General features: G+C 37.1%; 1 protein-coding gene across 1 annotated transcript in view; it reads right to left on the minus strand.

The window, feature by feature from the left end:
* DTWD2 (DTW domain containing 2) overlaps positions 1 to 22,674 on the minus strand; it is a 525,766-nt gene that overhangs the window by 53,922 nt on the left and 449,170 nt on the right. The window contains exons 19-21 of the mRNA XM_053220002.1: positions 10,561 to 16,110; positions 9,462 to 9,621; positions 8,710 to 8,820 (exon numbers count right to left, since the gene is read on the minus strand). The gene's annotated coding sequence lies outside the window, so the exon portion shown is untranslated. The remainder of the gene's footprint in view (positions 1 to 8,709; positions 8,821 to 9,461; positions 9,622 to 10,560; positions 16,111 to 22,674) is intronic.

Raw genomic sequence — 22,674 nt, forward strand, 5'->3', positions numbered from 1 at the left:
ACAGTCTTGATAAATATTTTCTGACTGTAAAAATTTTAAGAATTGTGTAATCCAAACACCTTTAGGGCAACCTAATCTCTATGGCAGCAATATTTGTTTAACAAATGGCCAAACGAGAAAATCTGGCTTGAAATATCAGCTGTAAGATGAGGTGTAAAAATGCGTTCACTTCTGAGAAGTCTCTTGAAGAAGAGACACTATTTCAGGACCATAAGGTCAAGTATCAGATAATGAAAAATGGAAAATTCAACATGGTAATGGATGACAACAAATAAATACTGTTGAAAAAGCCCATGTCACCAACTATGAAATGTGTTACAGAACTTGAAGACAACATCGACCTAAGAAGGGTTGTGCATCTAAACTACACCAATGGGGTGTAGTGAATGGCTCAGTCGGTTGAGCGTCCGACTTTGGCTCAGGTCATGATCTCGAGGTTTGTAGGTTCAAGTCCCATGTTGGGGTCCGTGCTGACATGGAGCTTGGAGCCTGGAGCCTGCTTCAAATTCTGTGTCTCCCTCCCTCTCTGTCCCTCCTCCCCCCATTTGCTCTCTGTCTCTCTCCTTTCAAAAATAAACAAACATTAAAATAATAATAATAAATAAATAAATAACATAAACTACACCAATGGTTTTGAGTAGCCATGAATATTTCTCCAAATACCATTAAGTGGAGGAGGAATGACTATGTCCAAATTGGCCTATCTCTCCAACATTTAAAATAAACATCAGTCATTAAAAACAAATTATGAGAAATTTTAAATTTAAATTTTAAATTTAAATTTAAATTTTTAACTTTAGCCTTGAAAAAAAGTTTATGTTAAACTTTAACAAACAACTCCTACCCCCACAAAGAAATAATTAGAGCACTTGTACCCTTTATCCGAAGTGTTTCAGGTAAGCAAAACACAAAGTATACTGTTAGTAATTCCGAATCTACATAACGGTGACATTAGTAGTCTCAAAAACCAACTATAGAAAAGTATGCAAATTATAGTTGGAAATAGCTATAGAATAAATAGCAACACTAAAAAATCAGGCTCCAGTTCTGATAAGATATAAATCTAGTAAAACTAGCTTGGATCCCTTGGCCAAAATCAACCCTGAAAGAAGTGCAGTGTGAAAATTCAGAGAACTGTGAAATCCCCAGAATTATGTGGAACTAGTTTGAACTAGTGTTTACATATGTGTATGTAGAAGGCTTCGGGATGGGGAGTGGCAATGATCTGGGTTTAGGGGTGGAAAATCCATTGGTAGACAAAGTACTAAGTTCTTGTCTTACTGGGAGAGCAGTATAAATATCAACTCAAATCATAAAAGTAATAAAGAATTAAAAAGAAACAAAGAAAGAACCAACTAATAAATTGGTAAAGTTAGTAAAAATAGGCCCAAGCATATCAATAATGACAATCTATATAAATATACTAACTTAGAAAATTAAGTGTTAAGGAGTTATAGGTATATGCTTATAACTTACTGAAAACATAAGGACATGGAAGTATAGGGAGAAAATGGTAGAACATGACTTATCTCAGAAATATTAATGAAAATAAAACTAGAATAGCTATCTTAATGTCAGATAAAGACCTTTTAAGATAAACAGTTCTATTAAGAATGGAGATGATCATTACATGATAAAAAGGGCCTCAATTTATCAAAAGAATGTAACAATTTAAAATACAAGTGTAGGTCAACCAAGATGGTGACTCAGAAGGCTCCTGAACTCCTCTCCAACCACTGACACACCAAGCAACTTCTTCTGAAAAAAATCCAGGAAGTAGCTGAAAGGTTCCCACACAACAGGCAAATAAGAAAATATCCACAGGGAAACAGTTTTGAAAAGCTGAGACAGAGTGCACCATAAACTCAACTCCTGGCACTATGCCATACAATCAGGAAGTAACTCTCAACTCTGAGCTTCTGTCTGAAAAGCAAAGGGTTTGACCTCAGATTTAATACTTCAACATCAAAGACTCTCATCCAAGGCAAAGGCCTCTAAAATCCCTAGCTCTTGAAAGCCAATGAAGCTTGTTTCCATAAAACCCCACGTCTAGCAAAAAAGTAGCAGGTTTTAATAGGTGTGCAAGCACTCACCATGGCTACCCACTCAGGGCTCAGTTTGGAGGGCACAGGGGAAGATGCTCATCTCCTTGTCATAGCACAAAGGTACAAAATCAATTATAAGAAGAAAAGTCACAAACATGTGGAAATTAAATAACATGATACTGAACAACCAATGAGTGAAAGAATAAATCAAAAGAGAAATCAAAAATATTTTCAGAGAAATTAAAATGCAAATACAACATACTGAAACTTATGGGATGCAGCAAAAGTAGTTCTATAAGTCAAGTTCATAGCAATAAATGCCTACCTTAAGAAAAAAAGATAAGGCTCAAATAAACAACCTAATTTTACATCCCAAGGAATTAGAAAAAGAACAAATGAAATCCAAAATTAGTAAAAGGAAAGAAATAATAAAGATCAAACTACCAATAAATGAAATGGAGACAAAAAAGATAATAGAAAACATTATTGAAATCAGTGCTGTTTTTTTTTAAAACATACCCAACTAGACAAACCTTTAGCTATACTTACCAAGAAAAAAAAAGAGAGGACTCAAATAAAATTAATTATGAATGAAAGAGGAGACATTCAACTGATGCCACAGTAATACAAAGGATCATAAAAGATTAGTATGAACAATTTTGTGCCAACAAACTATAAATGAATAAATTCCTAGAGACATAACCTACCAAGAGTGAATCATTTAGAAATTGGAAATCTGAACAAATTACTAGTAAAGAGACTGAATAATTTAAACCCCCCCAAAACAAAAGCCAAGGACCAGATGGCCTCACCAGTGAATTCTACCAAACATTTAAAGAAAAATTATTCCCAATCCTCAAATTCCTCCAAAAAGGTGAAAAGGAGAAAATGGTTCCAGATTTATTTTTGAGGAACTTTATTACCATAATACAAAAACCCAGCAAAGACACCACAGGAAAAGAAAACTACAGGACAATATCTATGATAAATATAGTTGCATAAATTCTCAACATAATACTAGGAAACTGAATTAAACAGCACATTCAAGAAATCTTACACCATGACCAAGTGGATGATCCCTGAGAGGTAATGACGATTTCAACATATGAAAGTCAGTTAATATGATTTACCACATATATTAGAAAAAAGGGTAAAAATCACATAAATCATCGAAATTGAGGCATTTGGCAAATTCAATACCCTTTCATGATAAAAGCTTTCAAAAAACTAGGAACAGAAGTGGATTACCACAGCATAATAAAGGCAATATATACAAAGTCCACAACTAACATCATACTCAACAGTGAAAACCTGAAAGCCTTTCCTTTAAGTCCAGCACAAAGCAAGGATACTCAGTGTCCCCACTTCTAGTCAATATAGTATTGAAGATCCAGCCAGACCAACTAGATAAGAAAAATAAATAAAAGGCATCCAAATTAGAAAGGAAAAAGTAATATTGCCCTTGTTTGCAGATGACATAATCTTATATAGAAAACTAAAGACTCTGTAAAAAACTATTATAAGTAACAAACAAATTTAGTAAACTTTCAGGATACAAAATCAACATACACAACTGGTTGTATTTCTATACACAAACAATGAACTACCATAAAGGAAATAAGGGAAACAGTCCTATTTACAAGAGCACCAAAAAGAATGAATTTAACTGAGGAGGTGAAGACCAACATGTCAAAAACTACAAAGCAATGATGACAGAAATTAAGATACAAAGAAATAGAAAATCATCTTGTATCTATGAATTGTCAGACATACTATTATTAAGAAGTCCATACTACCCAAAGTGATCTACAGATTCAATGCAATCTTTATCAAAATCCCAACGGCACATTTTACGTAAATAGAAAAACCAATTCTGAAGCTTATATGGAACCACAAAGGACTGTGAGTAGGCCAGTCAGTCTTGAACAAGAAGATAAAAGCTGAAGGCATCACAGTGACTGACTTCAACCATCATTACAAAGCTACAGTAATCAAAACAGTATGGTATTGGCAGAAAAACAGACACAGATCAATGGAACAGAATAAACAGCTCAGAAGTAAACCTGTGTTATATGGTAAATTCATTCACAAAAAAGCAGCCAAAAATATACAATGGGGAAAGGACAGTCTCTTGAGTGAATGGAGTTGGGAAAACTAAATAGCCAGAAGCAAAGGAATTAAAATGGAGTCCCATTTCACACAATACCAAAAAACTAAAAACAAAAACAAAAACAAAACAAAAACTCAAAATGGATTAAAAACTTAAACTTAAGACCTCAAACTATAAAACAGAGAGAGGGAAACATTGGGGGAAGCTTCAGGACATGGGTCTTGGTAATGATTTCATGGATATGATGCTAAACACATACCCAAAGAACCAAAAATAGAAAAATCAGACTATATCAAACTAAATACTTCTGCAAAGAAAACAATCAACAAAGTCAACCTACAGAATGGGACAAAATGTTTCCAAACCAGTTTATCTGATAAGGGGTGTATTTCCAAAATATATAGGGAACTCTGAGAGCTCAACAACAAATACACTAATAAATTTTTGAGAATTTGAGAATGGGCTAAAGATTTAGAGAGACATTTCTCCAAAAAAGACATACAAATAACTGACATGTATATGTAAAGATGGTCAATGTTAATAACCAAATAAAAAGAGGCAAATGAAAACCACAATGAGATTTCACTTTCTGCCTATCAGGGTGATTATTATCAAAACAACAAAAGACAACAAGTGTGGAGAAGGATATGGGGAAATGGGAACCCTGTACACTGTTGGTGGGAATGCAAAATTGTATGGCTGCTATGAAAAACAGTATGGTGGTGCCTTTAAAGAATAAAAATAGAACTAGGGGCACCTGGGTGGCTCACTTGGTTAAGCATCTGACTTTGACTCAGGTCATGATCTCGCAGTTTGTGAGTTCAAGCCCTGCATTGGGCTCTGGGTTGACAGCTCAGAGCCTGGAGCCTGCTTTGGATTCTGTGTCTCCCTTTCTCTCTGCTCCTCTCCTGCTTGTGCTCTGTCTCTTTCTGTCCTCAAAAATACATAAATGTTAAAAAAAATGTAAAGAATATGAATAGAACTATCATTATGATCCAACAATCCCACTTCTGGGTATTTATCGAAAATCATTGGAATAAGGATCTCGAAGAGATAGGTAGCATTCTCATGTTCGATAGCCAAGATAAGGAAGCAAGTAGATGCCCATGGATGGGTGAATTAATTAAAAAAGTATATATACATATAATGGAATATTATTCAGCCTTCAGAAGGAAAGAAACTGTGCAATATGCAACAATATGAATGAATTTTGAAGACATTATGGTACATGAAAGAAGCCTGTCACAGAAAGACAAATAATGCACGATTCCATTTATACAAGGAATCTAAAATAGTCAAACTCATAGAATCAGGGAATAGTATGGTGGTCACTCAGGGCCAAGAGGATAGGAAAACAGGAGGTGTTAATCAACGGGCAAAAAGTTTTGGTTATGCAACATGAGTAAGTTACAGAGATCTGTTATACAACACTGTGCCTGTATTTAAAGATACTGTACCAGGAGCACCTGGGTGGCTCAGTTGGTTAAGCATCCGACTTCAGCTCAGGTCATGATCTCATGGTTCGGGAGTTCAAGCCCCACTTTGGCTAACTGCTGTCAGCCTGTCAGCGCAGAGCCTGCTTCAGATCCTCTGTCCTGCTCTCTCTGCCCCTCTTCCACTTGCACCCTCCCAAATAATAAATAAATATTTAAACAAAGATATTTTACTATACAATTTAAAATTTTCAGAGGGTGGGAGCACCTGGGTGGCTCAGTCGGTTGAGCTTTCGACTTCAGCTCAGGTCATGATCTCATGGCTCATGGATTCAAGCCCCACATCGGGCTCTACACTGACAGCTCAGAGCCTGGAGTCTGCTTCGGACTCTGTGTGTGTGAGTCTCTCTCTGCCCTTCCCCCACCTGATGTCTCTCTCAAAAATAAATAAACGTTAATTTTTTTTTTAATTTCAAAGAGTATATCTCTTGTTAAGTGTTCTTACACCAGTAAAAATTTGGAAAGTAATAATAAAGTCAGGAATGGTACAAGAATACTGGTCATTACTATTTCCATTCAATATTGAGTTAGAGGCCATAACTAGCACAACAGAAAGAGATGAGAAACATAAAAGACTAGAACTGAGGAGAAAAAGTGGTTATATTTGTAAATGATGTAATCAATTGCATAAACACAAAATTATTGATCTATTGACAGTGTGGCTAAATACACAGTCAGATGCAAGTCTATACAAGAACAGCAAACAACTAGAAAATTTAATTAAAAGATGAAGACATCATTTGGCATTAGCATCAAAGAATACAAAGCTAAATACCAAAGAACAGGTGAACCAAAAGGTATTCACGGTCTCCACAATGAAACTGGAGAACATTACAGAAATGAACAGTTTTATCTAACATAAGCCAACTCTCTTCTAAATCTCCAGAACACTCTGCTCCAGGGTCTGTGAGGTTCTATAAATCAGGTTTTCAGAGAAAGAAAAAAGAAGGAGGAAAGGAAGGAAGGAGGGAGGGAGGGAGGGAGAGAGAGAGAGAGAGAGAGAGAGGAGAAAGAAAGAAAGAAAGAAAGAAAGAAAGAAAGAAAGAAAGAAAGAAAGAAAGAAGAAAAGGAAGGAAGGAAGGAAGGAAGGAAGGAAGGAAGGAAGGAAGGAAGGAAGGAAGGAAGGAAGGAAGGGGAAAATAGAGTCCTTTCTGGTCATGTAGTGGCTACAATCCTTTGCACTGGGCCAAAATGCAGTTCTGGCACCCCTCTGGCTTCCTCGAAATGGTCCTCTATTTCCCCTACTTATCCACTGGTTTCCCAGGTTACTCCTTTGGAAGAAAGTCTGTGTTTCCAGAAACCCAGCTAAGTCATATTAGACCAAATATTTCTCAACATTTCCTCTCACTATGTTCAGGTTTTGGTGTTTTTGTCTTGCTTTGTTTTTTCGTTTGTTTGGTTGGTTGTTTTTTGTTTGTTTGTTTGTTTTACCTCTATTTAATCTTCCCTTGTCCCAATGCACACTTCCTAATCTTCGGCAAAGTTGGTCTTCGTTCATATATCCTTCCATTATTTGTGTTCAACACTAATTATTGACTGTTTACAAAAAATGAATTCCAGAAATGCAAATTTGCTCTGTGAGTTTATAGAAGCGTACATGCATTTATGTATCTTCTACAACACAGTAATATTAATTTATTACATGCATAACTAGAGGGCCTATGCAGAATTTTTCTACAGAAACTTCCCATTATTCACATTAATGTGGGAGGCAGAGGCAGATTTAGAAATAATGAAATTTACAAGCAGTCAAGTACAGTTTCTCAACAACTTTTTAAAAACCATCATGCTATTAATTGTTTTGTCTCTGCTTTCTCTTTCTCTAATAGTATGTATCTTCCTAAAGGTAAAATTATATATATATATATATATATATATATATATATATATATATATATATATATCTGCCAAAGATACAGAATATGCAAAAAAAAATTAAGGTGAAGTTAGTAAAGTATTTAATTTGATATAGCAAAATGTTTTGCAGAATCTGACAGCCCAGAGAAGGGCTAGAGGAGTAAGCACGGGGCCAGGGCCAGGTTGAGACCAGGCCTTGTGTGAACCCTCAACCCCAACCTGCTCACCCTGAAGATGCTGTGAGCAAGAACCCTGACTATGTCACACTGCACAAGATCCAGGCAGCCAGGAACATCTCCAAGACAAATGCCACATCACAGAAGACCATACCTATCTCACTGCTGACAATCTTGCCCTCAACCTCTATGATGAAAGTTTTACCCAGGGCAGGCACAGCCTCATCAAGGGTATAAAACTGAGCCTGGTGGCCAGGAACTCCACTCCTAGAGAAGAAGTTTTGTGAAGAGCCAGCTTGGGATCCAGCACACCCCCATTTCACCCCCACTATGATGTGATGGTCCCTTCTGCATCTATCCCCCCAAACCTTCTTGGATGCACAAAGCCTGACCAATTTTCAGGGGAATGATTTTGCTCTTTGCTGTGTGGCCCAGAGGTGTTGGGACAGTGTGACTTCTGAGTGATTTCCCTCTGTGTTTGTTCCCCCCTCCAGGCTGGTTTTTTATTACTTAAAAAAAAAAAGTCTTCCAACTTCATGTGACTCAAAATGTCTGAGATGTGCCTTAAAAAACAATGAAATGAACAGGTCAAAGAAGCAAAAACGGAAGTGGGTGAAAGTTACCTTAAGCCATGAGAAAAAATTTTTTGAGATTTCACTTCTATTTGATTCAGGTCTTCAAGACTTTGAGCCAACTGGGCGACAAATGAGCGTGTCTTGACATGCACAGCGAATCAAAAATCTCTTACGATATCATATCCTGAAGAAACACAGTTACCCAAGTCCATAGGTGTCTGTGTTCTCTGAATTCAAAACTCTCATAGTAATAAAGAAGTTACTATGTACTTGGCCATAACAAACTTTCCTTTGAAGAAAATCTATGATTTAATTTCCAGGCTTCACCTTTTCTTTGAGTGGCACACGGAAAGGAGATAAATGCCCTGATGAAGGAAAAGTCCAGGCACGTCTGTACATTTACTCACTCGTAAAGTCATGAACTTGCAATACATCTAATACACTGTCACTCACTTGTCACCTCTGAGATTCCTTTCTGGTCTTACATTCAGTTTCACCAGATGGGCTAATGGCCGTCTCAGTGCATTGGACCAGTAGCGCGGTTGTGGCCTCATCAGTGTTCACCTGTATTGACACCCAACACCATAATTCACTCCATGACTTACCATCTGTACTGGCTTTATGTCCCCCTTCCAGAGCTCCACAAACCAAACACGGAGAGTCTCTTGCCAGCCAACAAGTACCCTTGTAATAATAACTCAGTAACTTAAGGTATTTTTTTTTCTCTTGGGGGCTCAAGATATAAATACATAAAACCAAACCTATAAAACCGAAGTCAAGTCATATATAGCAGCTCTGTAGCTACAGCAAGCTTTCCAAACTCAGTTCTTCTCCCTCTTTTTTCTAGTGTGTATGACCCTTCTTGGGAGTGCTTGGGTGGCTCAGTTGGTTACGCATCCGACTTCAGTTCAGGTTATGATCTCAGGAACCATGGGTTTGAGCCTTGCATCAGGCTCTGTGCTGACAGCTCAGATCCTGAAGCCTACTTTGGATTCTGTGTCTCCCTCTCTCTCTGCCCCTCCCCTGTTCATTCTCTGTCTCTCTCTGTCTCAAAAATAAATAAAAATTAATATATATATATTTTTTAATCAAAAAAAAGACACCTTCTCCATCTCACACAAAGCCCTTTTCCACACTCATCCCCAATCATTTCTGATACACAAGAACCCTTTGCATGCAAACCACACCAAATTGATGATGCTCACTTGATGACCCTGTGGTCCATGCTGCTTGCTTTCTCTGCTGGTGAAGCACTCTCTTCTCTCCTTTTTTTTTTTCTCCCTTGGTAAATTCCTACTCATCTTGAGATCCAGCTCAAAACTCAGCTCAAAAATTTGTGGCTTGGTGAAACTCTCCATCCAACTCCTAGACAGAAAAAAATAAGTTGCTTTCTTAGATGCTCTCCCACAGATTTGTATATTCACTCCTAGTTATAGTACTGAGTACACTGTTTTATGAGTCTGGTATTATGTATCAGTCTTTCTTAAATCTTCACCTTTGGTGGATTTGAATGGGCGTTTTGTCATTTTGGGGGCTGTCAGCAAACAACACTTTTCCTGTTTGGGGTAGAGTTGTCAGAATTGGCAAAAACAACTACAGGGCGCTCAATTAAATTTGAGCATACTTATACTAAAACATTAACTAGTATTTATCTAAAATTCAACTTCACTTATCCTGAATTTTATAATTGCATCCCCAAACTAGGGAAAACCCAAGATTGGTGGGTGGACAGGGTCACATTTCCATTAGAAATGATGCAAGGGAGCAGATGATCTCTCTGCAAAGTTCAAGTCTGGGTGCACGACCTACACTCTGCCTTTCCCTGCCCAGAATCTGACTCTGGAGCGAAGTATAGAAGCAGACTTGTATACTTGTACACACACTGGCAGGAGCCAACTTCCAGAGTCCCAGTGCCAGTGGGGTCTAAGGAAGAGCTAGCAACGTCTCTCCCAGACTATTCTGGCTATGGCCATAATTGTTAAGCTCCCATGATCACCATTTTTGAGAGCCCAACTCATGTTCTTCTCATCAGTTCCAATTTCCAAACACTCTAATTTTTATTTATATTATTTTTTGCCATTCAACATATTATCTTTCTGTTTGTTTGGTGTCTTTCTTCCATAGTAGATATATAAGCTTCTTGAAAACAGGAACTTGGCTCTGTTCCCTGATCTACCCCTAACTGCAGAGCAGGACTTAGCTCACAATAAGTCCTAAGTGTAGGTTTGTTGAATAAGGAAAGCAATGAATGAATTCTTCAGAACAACTAGCCTTTCCATTTAAATGTAACCAGAATTGGGGCACCTGGGTGGCTCAGTTGGTCAAGCGTCGGACTTCGGCCCAGGTCATGATCTCACGGTTCGTGGGTCCCAATCCCGCGTCAGGCTCTGTGCTGACAACTCAGATTCTGTGTCTCCGTCTCTTTCTGCCACTCCCTGGCTCATGCTTTCTCTCTCTCTCTCTCTCAAAAATAAATAAAAACATTAACACATTTTTTAAATAAACAAATTTAAACAGGATTTATTTCTTTTGAAACCAAAATACTTATTTATTACACTCAAGTTACTTTAGGAAATAGATGCACAGACAATTGAATGCAGTATCATGTCCACCACATCAAAAATAAATTATACAAATCTTGGGTAAAACAACAAAATGACTCTGGCAAAGTCTATAAATTTTGGTACCATATACAGCAGGCTCAGTAATTAAGAAATCAGACAAAATAAATGATCTGCCAGTTTGTACCCCTAATAGAAGATGTCACTGTTTCTATGGTGTTCTATATTTCAAAAAGAATTTATGAAAAAGCAAAGTTGTTTTTGTTTTTTTTTACAAAAAGAGAAAAACTTCCTAATGAATTAGAAGGGTCCTTTTCCCCAACCATTTCTTCCATTTGTAATATTAACTTCATTTTATAAAATATAATACAACATTAGGTAAATCTTTATTCACATATTATAGTAAAATGGTCAAAAAGAGCGATTTTTTTACTACTATTTTCCACACAATAGTTTTGCAGAAATGGCCCTGTAGCAATTGTTTTTCTATAACTAAACATCCTTTTGAAATCGGAACTTGGTATGGTTGTTTACAATTTTATTGTAATATTAAATACCCTCCTCATCAAATTATAAAGCGTGTTATTCATCTATGACAATGACTTTCATGATTTGCTTTTAAATTCAGTTATGTTGTCCCACAGAATAGCTTGGATATACCTCGTTTCTTAATTCCACATTTCAACATTAAGATTATTCCATGTTTCCCTGAACTGTGCCCTCCCCCCCCCCCCCCCCGCCACACACACATCCCTCTCTAAGAGAAAAGTGATATAAGAGGAGATTGATGTGTGAAAGGAAACCAAAGAGAAGAGGCACAAAGGGCAAATCAACCTCATTTGAACTTGTGCTTGCAGGACCAAAAGACAAATGTTGGGTATCTACAATGCTAAAGACAATGCGTGTCTTTACTCCCCCAGTCACTCTTCAGTGGAGAACTCCAAAGTTTCCACTGACAACCCAAATTCATTTAAACCTGCCTATATTCAGATGCCATGGGCAACTTCCACTGGAATCAGGAGTCTAAATTCGCAATCAGCACTCATACTTTCTTTTTAGGACCCATGCTCAGTGCTTTGTTTTTAAATACTCCACCGACTTGGGAACCTCTACAATACTGCTCTGCATTAAAGCCTCTGGGTATTTTCCTTATTTTTCTTGACTTCTCAGCAGACTTCCACATAGTGGACTTTCTCTTCACATACATTCTCTTCCTTTGAATTCTGTGACATCACACCCCACTGGTTTCCTTCGCTTCTGACTCATCATTCGTTCTTGGTCTTCTCTAATTGCTTCTCTTCCATCTAACCTGCCAATATTGGGATTTTTATCTAACTTTTAAATATCAGGTGTTTTTAGGCTCTTTTCTATTTAAATCCTCCACTTGTTAAATGACTAAGTACATGTTTTGCAGATAAAATGTTTGAGGTAAAGTCATATCAACTTGTATATAATACAATGACACCTAATCTGAAGCCTGTAGCTCAGACAGCTCCTCTGAATGTCACACCTTTATGTCCAACTGCACAATTGATATCTTGGGCAGATATTTCACAGGCCCTTGATTTCACTCAAATAAAATCCAACACATGATATTTCTTCAAAAAGTAGTCCTTGCTGGTTGTATTATACGGTCAATGGCAGTCACCAGAGGTCCAGAGACCAGGTTATGATTCCAACAGACGTGGGATCTAGTCTTATCTCAGACACCTAACTCAGTTCCATAGCAACTAGCTATTTAACCTCTCTAGCCTCAGAAAATATTTTTGTATTATTAACTGGATGAACAAATCAAGAATCAGCACCCAAGTTCATCTTTCCCTTCGTTCTTTCTAATTTCCTGATTACCACTGGTATTTCTCCAGTATGGTTTTTTTTTCAGTCATATCTGTTCTTGTGGACAAAACTCTGTTTTATAGAATTACTTGAACATCAGACTCCCTCTTGTCTTATTCAAGTTTGGTTTTAGAAACAATGGCATCAGGTGCCTGGGTGGCTCAGTTGGTTAAGCATATGACTCTTGATCTCAGGGTCATGAGTTCAAGCCCTGCAGTGTGCATGACACCTACTTTAAAAAAGAAAAAAAGAAAGAAACAATGCCATTTTCTTTGTTAATGGTTTCCATGTTCCATGCCTCCAAACCCTTGAGTTTCTCATCTAACATTTTCCAAAATACTCCTCTACACCAAGGTTTCTCAAACATTTTATCTACAACACATGTCCTAGTTATTTAACAAAAATCCCTATCACTAACTCTGGGTAAACTTTAAGTGTTATGATTTTAAGTTATAAAAATAAAGCCTATGTTGAAATTGGCATTTTCATTCATTTCTGATCAGTCATAAGGAAAATATCACTTCTAATCTCACACCAAGATCTCAACATAATGCCAGAAATAAATAGGGAGATTAGGTATAGATTAAGTAACAGGTACAGGTTGAGTTGATTTATATTTTTAGTCTTATAAGTCAAGCATAACGGCAGTAAACTTCCATAATTTTAAAAAGTTAAACACTGACCCAAAAATTATGAAGAAATTTCACATCAAACACTATCTTTAATGGGCCTCCAGAATATAAATTGGCAACCAAAGCATATTAAAATGTTTTAATTTGGAAGGTTCTTGCAAATAGATTTTTGTTTGCTACATTGTATTTGGCCCTGGAAAGTAATTTTGTGGCAGCATTTAGATATTGATGTAAAACATAATCATGACACATTATCAATCTTTTTCTCTGATGAGAGAAGAAAATCATCAAGCACTGAATAAGAATCAAACTCATAGTATGAGCCAAAATGCTCTACAATACAGTCTTATTTTAAATCATGGAATACTTTGATTCAACAAGACAAAGTCATGATCTATATGCTTTTACGCACTAAGTTTAGCCTTTTCAAGATTCAAACATATCATCATTTGAATAAACCTTGAAATTATTGGCCATAACATGTTTCAAGAAAAATATTTTTATCATCTTTATTTTAAAAGCCGGTGAGCGTATACCTGTTTTTCACCGACAGCTGGAAGACTCCAGTAAAAAAATCAGTCTCATACAAGCTGTTCAATCAAACACACTGAAAAGAAGAATAAACACTCACAATAATGTGGTTGTTTTTGTAATTTAAAGAGAAACTGTTTCCAATCAAACATTTTCTGTGACTAAAGCTGTTGGTTCCTGGCATTCAAAGCAATCTACCCACTAACGCCATTCCTTCCTGTACAAGTAGCACATGCTCTCCCATGCCTATCTCAGAACACCTTTTTGAGTCTGCAGTACAACTCAATTAACATTTTTTTAACAATTTTTTATTATCATTATTAACAATTTTTTTAATTTCTCTGTTAGCATTATATTTAGTGATGACCAACAGAGAGAGTCATTGAGCACTTTTCTTTCTCAAATGGACTGCATCTTTGCAGAGAATGTGTTCATGTCGAGCACATCACTGGTTTTGTCCAACTGAAATTGCTAAGTATTTAGTAAGTGTGTGATGGCAACTGCCTTTGTAAATCATATATCCTTGATATTAGGCAACGCTCTACAATATTACTTGACTCAAAAATTGTAACCTGCAAATTTTCTTTTCTTTCTCAACTTTACACTAGTTTATCATCTTTCTGGCAATAGCACGACGTACTTTTTCTTTTTTTGAGGAATGTAGGATCAAAAAAATCCCACAGTAAATGTTGTGTCTTCCTGACTTAATAACATGATTCAAGAATTTCCTATGTCATATAAATTTTTTCTATTTCCCAAAGATTTTGGAGTTTCTCCAGCTTTCCAGCTCATTAATTTTTTTTCCCCTTTTCCTTCCCTTTCTTGGCCCCGAAGTTTGTGGTTGCTGTGCTGTGACAACTTGGAGATCCCAGCAGTTCTCTGAATAAACATAATTTTATTCCGATTCCTATTTTAGAAGAATCTAGATTGATTTGATTGACTGATTTGTCAGCACTTTGAAAAGAGCATAATAAACGGAGTTTTGTACGTGACAGAATTCTAGAAATAGATCGTAGATCCTATAAAATTGCACTTCAATGGATCCATCTGAATATTCAATGTACCTTTTACATGTAGTTGTTTTTTTTTTTTTTGGCCACTCAGGTGAATGTGTTACGAGTGATTACTTTTCTGAGACAATGCAGATTTGTGTTCTATATCCACACTATTATTTTTGAGAAGATACATTCACTTTACAATATTTATCATGGTGTTTATTCTACTGTACAACATTTTAATCAATTTTCATCAACTGGGGCTAAAATGCATAGCAACTATAAAAAGAAAACATGAACTTAGCTTATGCAATAAGTAAGTGGTTAGAAAATACTTCAGCCAAAACCATCTATTTTCTAATAACTGAATCGAAGGCAGGATGAACAGATGATATAGTATGTGTAGCACACACAAGATTATAAGAAAATAACTGAATTTCTGAAAATCTAAGAATCTTCTATTTCAAAGCTGTGAAATATGTACAAATAAAAGTATTTCTTTCTTTTTTTTTTCTCTGTAAATATCAAATCACTTGACAGGCCAATGAGCATTACCAGATATTCAAGAATCATACATTCACAAAAAGTTTGTTCCATACTTTAATGTATATGTCACTGAAAAAGTATACCATGGTCAAATATCTTTGGAAAAGTCTAAGCTAAACTAAGTCTACCAGGTTGATTTCCTGAGACTCTCCAAAAGCAAAGATTTAGCATATGACACTGCCTGAGCTTAACTCAGCACAGAGCCTTTTTTCTCTTCTTTTGGAAGTTTCCTTGGGAACATGGTTTGGGAACAAATTTCTCCTTTGTTCCTTCCCTCCCAGCTGGAGTTAATTGATTAGTGGGTTTAACGAGTCCAAGCAGGTCTCATTTATGGCTGAGATTTATGCCCCCAGAAAACTGCTCAGCTCCTGGATAAGCATGTCAATTTACCTTTTTCTGGAGTCCCAGTTCAAAAGGTATTAACCATTGTTATTTCCCAAGAGTTACAACTGTGGTTATTCTACTTAGCAATGTGCATGTGTTTCTTGCATCATTAGGATTTCACCTGGCCTAGTATTTTGTATCTTCCAGGTACAGCTTAATTTTGTAGGCTCACAGGCCTTTCCATAGCTCCCACCCTAGTGAATTTTCTTTCCTTCTCTTTTTCTGTTTTGTCACATTTATCCACTTGCCAATTTCTTCATCCTGACACGGATACTCCTCCATCTTCAGAGAATTTTTTTTCTTCCCATCCCCCTTTTTGAACAATTTCTTCCATCTTGTCTGAACATGTTCAGCACTTAAGCAGCAAATCTTAATTCAAGAGAAAAAGAAGTCATTGTTTTAAAATCAGGATGGATTATGTTGTTGTTGTTGTTGTTATAATTAATTACAGTACTTAAAGGATAGTGTGACGTAGTGGAAAGGTAAGAACCTTCTGGGTTCAAATCCTACAAACTACCAGTAAGTGAATTGTATTCAAGCTTCTTATCCTTACTGAACCTTAATTTTCTCATCTGTGAAAGAGGTATAATAACACCCAAATATAGCTTTGTGATATAGAATATACGGGAAAATAACACATATATTACCCTCACACTTTTCCTTTGGGCAGTGAGTATTTGTGCAACAACCCAGACAAACTGCTGTGATTTCATCCAAGCAAGAAGGTTAAACCAGATGGCACTAAAGACCCTTCAATTGCTAAGGAATGTTCCTTAGGAATTTTCCTTTCACCTCCTTCCATAGGAATCCAGCCACATGGCATTGCACATATTTGGGAACTGCAGAAAGGTAAAAACACTGTATGTACCTTGGAGGTCAATGAGACAATTTCCTGGGTACCCCAGCTTGGTGTCTCATGATGAATTACAGCCTTCATGGGCTTCTCTAAAAATTCCTCTTTTGGTCACAGAAACAGTTTACTTTTATTTCTCCTTACTTCTCCTAGGCCACATATGCTTCCCTGATACCCAGGGATTTCCAGAAATCTTATGAATCATTCACACATTCTGGCAAGAGAGTGTGGTCACTAGTTGCTATGAATATTGGTCTAAGATATTGTGGGCACCATTTACTATACATGATAAGTGGCTCTTCTGTTTCCAACCAAGGAAGTTTTACACCCTTCAGCAGACTTCTTTCAACAGGAGGTTTCTACTGTTCTCCCTTCATTGTAGCATTAAGAATGAAAGCTATATACACAAATCATTGAAATAAAACTTAATTTCATTAGGGTTTTGGATATAAATTTTCTTTTCTTTGGAACCTCTTCCTAATGGAACGCATAAATGTAAATCTAAGAGTGCATTTATTGCTACACTCTTCTCTAAAACTGCTGCCCAAAATGATGACTCTTTAGTGTAAAGTAACTGCAATGTTCTCTAATATCCCACATGATAGTGATTGGCTGTTCAATACTGCCTGGAAAATTACATGGAAAATTAAGCCAATCCAACCAGCTAAGACATATTAATGTAACATTATATGTCTGACAAACTTACTCAAGCTAAAAATAATTAGCATCAAATCAATAAATTCTAGCTATTTACATAATTGCCCCACTCTTTTAGAAATCTGCTTTGCCACTCCCTTCTCGCTTTTCTTTCCACAACACATATCACAGTTAATAGTTTTTTAATTAACTCACCAGCAGACAATGTTTCTAAAAAGGGTTGGAAACTACGTCTTATTAAATGATAACTAACATGTCCACATACCTTCCATGTTCATGTGGATTTACACGTGTGCCATCCTGTTAGGGCACTTTGACAGTCATTCCTACCTAACAATCAAAGAAGCTCATGTATAAACAGACTGGACAACTTGCCCAAGATCACCCAGATAATAAAAGGTGGAAGTGAAATAAAAGCCTGGGCCATCTGATTCCAATGTCTATATTTAGACCTGTCCTTCAATGTATTACAGCATAGCCATAAAAATTAACATGTAGAAGTGAAGTGTTTTTCACTTGTTTCTCTTCCTTCAGGTCTCTATTGCCAAAATGTTTTTAAAGATTCTACAAGAAATACAACCCCCAAAGGACTTTAAGAAATATAATCCTCTGTTATTGAAGAAGTTCTGTTTTTATTTATCATGTCTTTATCTCCATCAATCTCTGATTGACTAAGTATGGTCATTCTTTCACATGGAGAAAGTTACTATGTGTATGATAGTTATTTGCAAAGACCCACCCCACCCCCACACAGCCCAGAATATCTTCTGCACTATTGTATCTTTATGTGACATAGAATCTTGTGGAACGCAGCCGACCTAAGACATGGGTCACCTGTCTACTATCAGGTAACGTTTCACTGAAAGAAGGCAACAGACATCAGCTAGCGAAATGGGCAAGATCTCCAAACTTTTTTGTGTGTGTTCATGGATGGCAGGCAGGGATGCTAAGTATTATTTGGAGGATAGAGGAAGGAGAAAAGATAGCCTTAAAGAATTAAAATGAAATACTCAGTACAAAGGCCCCTACTTCATTATGGGCCTGGAGGTCAGCTGCTCTAAATCGAGTTAATTTTACAGAGCATTAACGCTATTAAGTGACCGTGAGAAATCTTGCGGCTGTTTGCCCTCTAACCTCCAGACCACCAAACTCACTAATTCAATATCCCTAGCTCTTTTATTGACCCCAGTCTTTCTGTGCAAAGTGTGGGACCTAGTACCCAGAGGCCTTGGGTACTAGTGAAAATCTTTGTAAGAGGTCAATGTATCTTTGATAAAAGAAAGTACCCAGGATAATCCATGTTTATACCCTGTGCTTAAAAAAAAAAAAAAAAAAAAAAAAAAATCCCAGAGCTTTGCACATGCTCTCTAATGGACTAGCACACATTACGATTTCAGCTATGTTTGGATCTTGAAGTATTGCACAAATTCAAGAATTCAAGGTTTTATTCCTCCTCTCCCCCCGCCTTTTTTTTCCTCTTTTTTTAGCAACTGATATGTGACAAATGATGAAATTTTCAGCATGAAATTTGCTATTGGGGCTTCCATATTTCTTTATGATTTGTTATCAGGCTTTGCCATCCTTCAAGCCATAAATAAAAATGCAACTTTCATCTGCATTTCAAACTAAGGTGAAAGTACAAAAATTAAACATTTTCATTTTTTTCTGAGTATCATTCACTCTCTGTGTGCTCCAAAAACAGCAGACATACTTCCCACTGCCTTTCTTCCAGAATGATTTCTTGGAAAGGCCATAAGAATAACTTATTATTAGCACATCCACAATTTACAGCTCTACCTACCTATTCAGCATTGAAATAGAGTTCACGTTCAGCTTGAAAAAGCAGGACAAAAGAGTGTTCTAACTGTGTCAGCTACAATCAAACAAGTAAAATAAAATACACCCACCCCCTCTCAACATATATGGAAAACAACATCTTAATTTCCACTAGAATCTGGTGACTCCAATGATTGAAAAATAAGGATTCAGTAAGAACAAAATCACATAAATATCTATTTAATATGCCACGGCTTATCCAAAGGGAAAATGGACCAAAGGAAAAACACTTTTAAAAATTAATGAAAACCTAAACTGTTTCCACATAAGAAACCATATCTTCCTGGCCTGAACATAGCTACCATACTGTGTGTATCTATCTGTGTACTGTGTGCTATGTGTTTGTGGATGTGGATGGGATCATCTGTGAGATTTTCTTCGTTGGAATTTAATTTTAGAAAAAGCAATCAGATCCTGCTGGGTAGCTAAATGAATCAACCTGTCTAAACTTTTTTTTTTTTTTTTAACAAGAACTCTATCTGCATTCCTGCATCTTGAAACTATTGCAGAAACACACACCAAAAAAAATTTAAATTATTCCCTGGTAGACTATAAAGGTTGCTGTTAATAATACTCATCTGAACTTAAGGCTTCAAGCAGTGCATGCCCGTCAGAGAAAGGAAAAAGAAGGGGGAAGCGAGAATTCGATCAGCACGAGGAAGTTCACTTTCAGCTTCAACAGGTACAAACTGCAGATGGGAAAAAGATCTTTAGCAAAATAAATTATGTCGTGCCCTCCTGTAATTTTTCACAGTCTGTGTGGCAAAGATTTGACTGCTGACACTGTCAACATACTCCCCGCATCTGTAGTCATTCACTGTGACCTGGTGGGTAGAGCAGCCTTTCCAAATAACCAAACACCAGATCCTGCATAATGCAAAACGCCTTCTGCTATCCCCAGTGTACAATGGAATTAGAAAAACGGAATTGGTCCAACTGCTGCATTTATTTAACAAGGTAGTTATACAGAGAGCAAGCGTTTAGGAAGTCTTTCTTATTTTCAAAGTTCTGGCTCAGTTTACACCAAAACAAACTCTCCACAGCTCCTCCAGGAAAACATTCCACAAATGATATTCCTCCCTGAACCCCCCCAAGCACGCTGCACACACACACACACACACACACACACACACACACGTACACACACACACAAACACACCCACATGCATCCCTACCCCTCCTTTTCTCCACAAATTAAACAGTCTAAGCAGCTTGGTGTTTTCCTTCTTATTAAAAGTAACAACCAGATGAGCAAGGCCATTTTCTGGGGGAAAATAGAGCCAAGGTACAAGCATTTGGGAACAGCCTGCAACCCCAAAGAGGCATAGTCTATAAAAAAAAATATGTGTTTTGAACCCTGCCTATCTATGAGTGGATCATTCTGAGTAATATTGCCCTTTGGAGCTCGAGAGACAGAACCACAAATATCACGCTTAGAAGACAGAATCTCTAGACTCAAACTGAAAAATGGTGTTTATGAGTATGTCTATTGCCAGAAAGATGCGCAGGCCCAGCACAGTCCCCAGGGAATGAAGCAAAACAACAACAACAAAATCAAATACAAGGATCTGAAGTGAAGGTCATTCATTAACTCTCGTGATGATCGGGAGAAGCTCTTTGAGTAACAGGTTGTCGCTAAAGCACAGTTGGAGGACGCTTTCCAAAGCATTCAGGTGCCCCCTCTTGTTGGTAAATGATGAAGCAAATCAGGGTTAGAGTTAAGTTTCTGCAAGATTAAATATGAAGAGAATGGCAAACCCACAAGAAGAAGCCTAGTCTCCAGTTATGAGACCAGTATCCAGTTGCGAATGTCCCGTCCTTCATGGCACTCAAATTCAGAACCACAAGAGAGCTGAGCGGGTTAGATTCACTTTGACCTTCCTAAGGACGGTGTGACCAAAAATTGGAAAATTCGCGATGGAACTAGCACTGTGCTTTGTACAAAATAAATATGGTAAGGATGATGATTCTGGCCAAATATATACTGCCTTAAAGAAGGAGAGATTCAAAACCGTTTGAACGGTGGGATATTTCTAACCAAAAACAAGACTGACAGAATACTGACCATGAAATAGATTCTTTCTCTCAGCCACTCAAACCTACCTTCAAATGTGAGGCAATGAAATGGGAACACTACTCACCCGGGTGTCCAGCACAAAGTAATGCTGTGAACAGAAGGACTCTGAGAGTAGCTGAAGTCAGAGGGTTCTCTGTTTGCCATTACCTCAGCTGATTTGAACAAAAGTGTGTTGTCTTAAAGCTTCCGGTCTCCGGGGAGTGACTGGATTGTACCTTACTTTCTTATTCATTTAACCAGTCACATATGAGAACCCTAGAAAAACAGTGACGTCCCCTCTGCTACACTACATCAAGCAGCCACATGTTGTCCCAGTGTAGACAGACTGTCACATCCATTGCAAGAGCTGTCATAGGATGGAAAAGTTATCTGAGTATCTGACAGCAAGACAGAACTTTTGGGGAGAAGAGCACAGGGTCAAAGCCCCTGCCTAGAGTTCAAACATTTTACTGTTAGAATAACAATTCTGACTGAACTGTCAGTATTCTGAATATATTGTCCTTACCTCCAGTTTTTTCAGTGAGTGGCAAGTCATTTCTGGAGCTGACACAGAGACCCAGTTTTCTAAGAAGTTTCTTCTTCCATCAACAATCTTTTCGTTTGCAGAAAAGAGTTACAGATAACTGAAATATATGTATCAACAATATTCTTTTTTTTTTAATTTTTAAATGTTTATTTAATTTTGAGAGAGAGAGAGAGAACACGAGCAAGGGAGGGGGATAGAGAAAGGGAGACAGAAAATCCAAACAGAATCTGCACTGTCAGCACAGAGCCTGACACGAGGCTTGAACCCGCAAACCTTAAGATCATGACCTGAGACGAAGTTGGACGCTTACCTGACTGAACCACCCAGGTGTCCTTGGATCAACAATATTCTTAATAATAAGTTTATAAGGAAGGAGAAAAAAATCCCACCTGGTAACCTAATTTCCAGATTTAATTAAGAATTCTGAGGTTTGGGGGTGCCTGGGTGGTTCAGGTGATTAAGCATCTGATTTGGGCTCAGGTCATGATCTCATGATTCCTGAGTTCGAGCCCAGCATCGGGCTCTGTGCTGACAGCTCAGAGCCTGGAGCCTGCTTCCGATTCTGTGTCTCCCTCTGTGTCTGCCGCTCCCCCTCTTGAACTCTCCCTCTCTCCAAAAATAAACAATGTTAAAAAAAATTTTTTTAAGAATACTGAGGTTTGAATGCCCATGTCTGGATCAAAGCTCAAATAAATACCACTTTGGTTTAGCCACAGAAGAATGGACACTTTATAAATTGCAAAAAGATATAAATGAAATGAAATCCACCAAATGAAATTACACCTCTTTTATGTCAAGACAGTTTTAGTTTATCTTTTTTTGTTTTTTCAACAGATTAGGCCAACTGAAATATAAAGAGAAACTAGAGAAACTGAAATATAAAGCTTGGAAACATTATAGGAAAAGTATCTGATGTAAACCAAAGAAGAAATAGAGAAAGTGAATAAAATTAAATAGACTGCACCTTGCAAATGATATACAAAA

Source organism: Acinonyx jubatus, chromosome A1, assembly GCF_027475565.1.
Source record: "Acinonyx jubatus isolate Ajub_Pintada_27869175 chromosome A1, VMU_Ajub_asm_v1.0, whole genome shotgun sequence".
Classification (NCBI taxonomy): Eukaryota; Metazoa; Chordata; class Mammalia; order Carnivora; family Felidae; genus Acinonyx; species Acinonyx jubatus.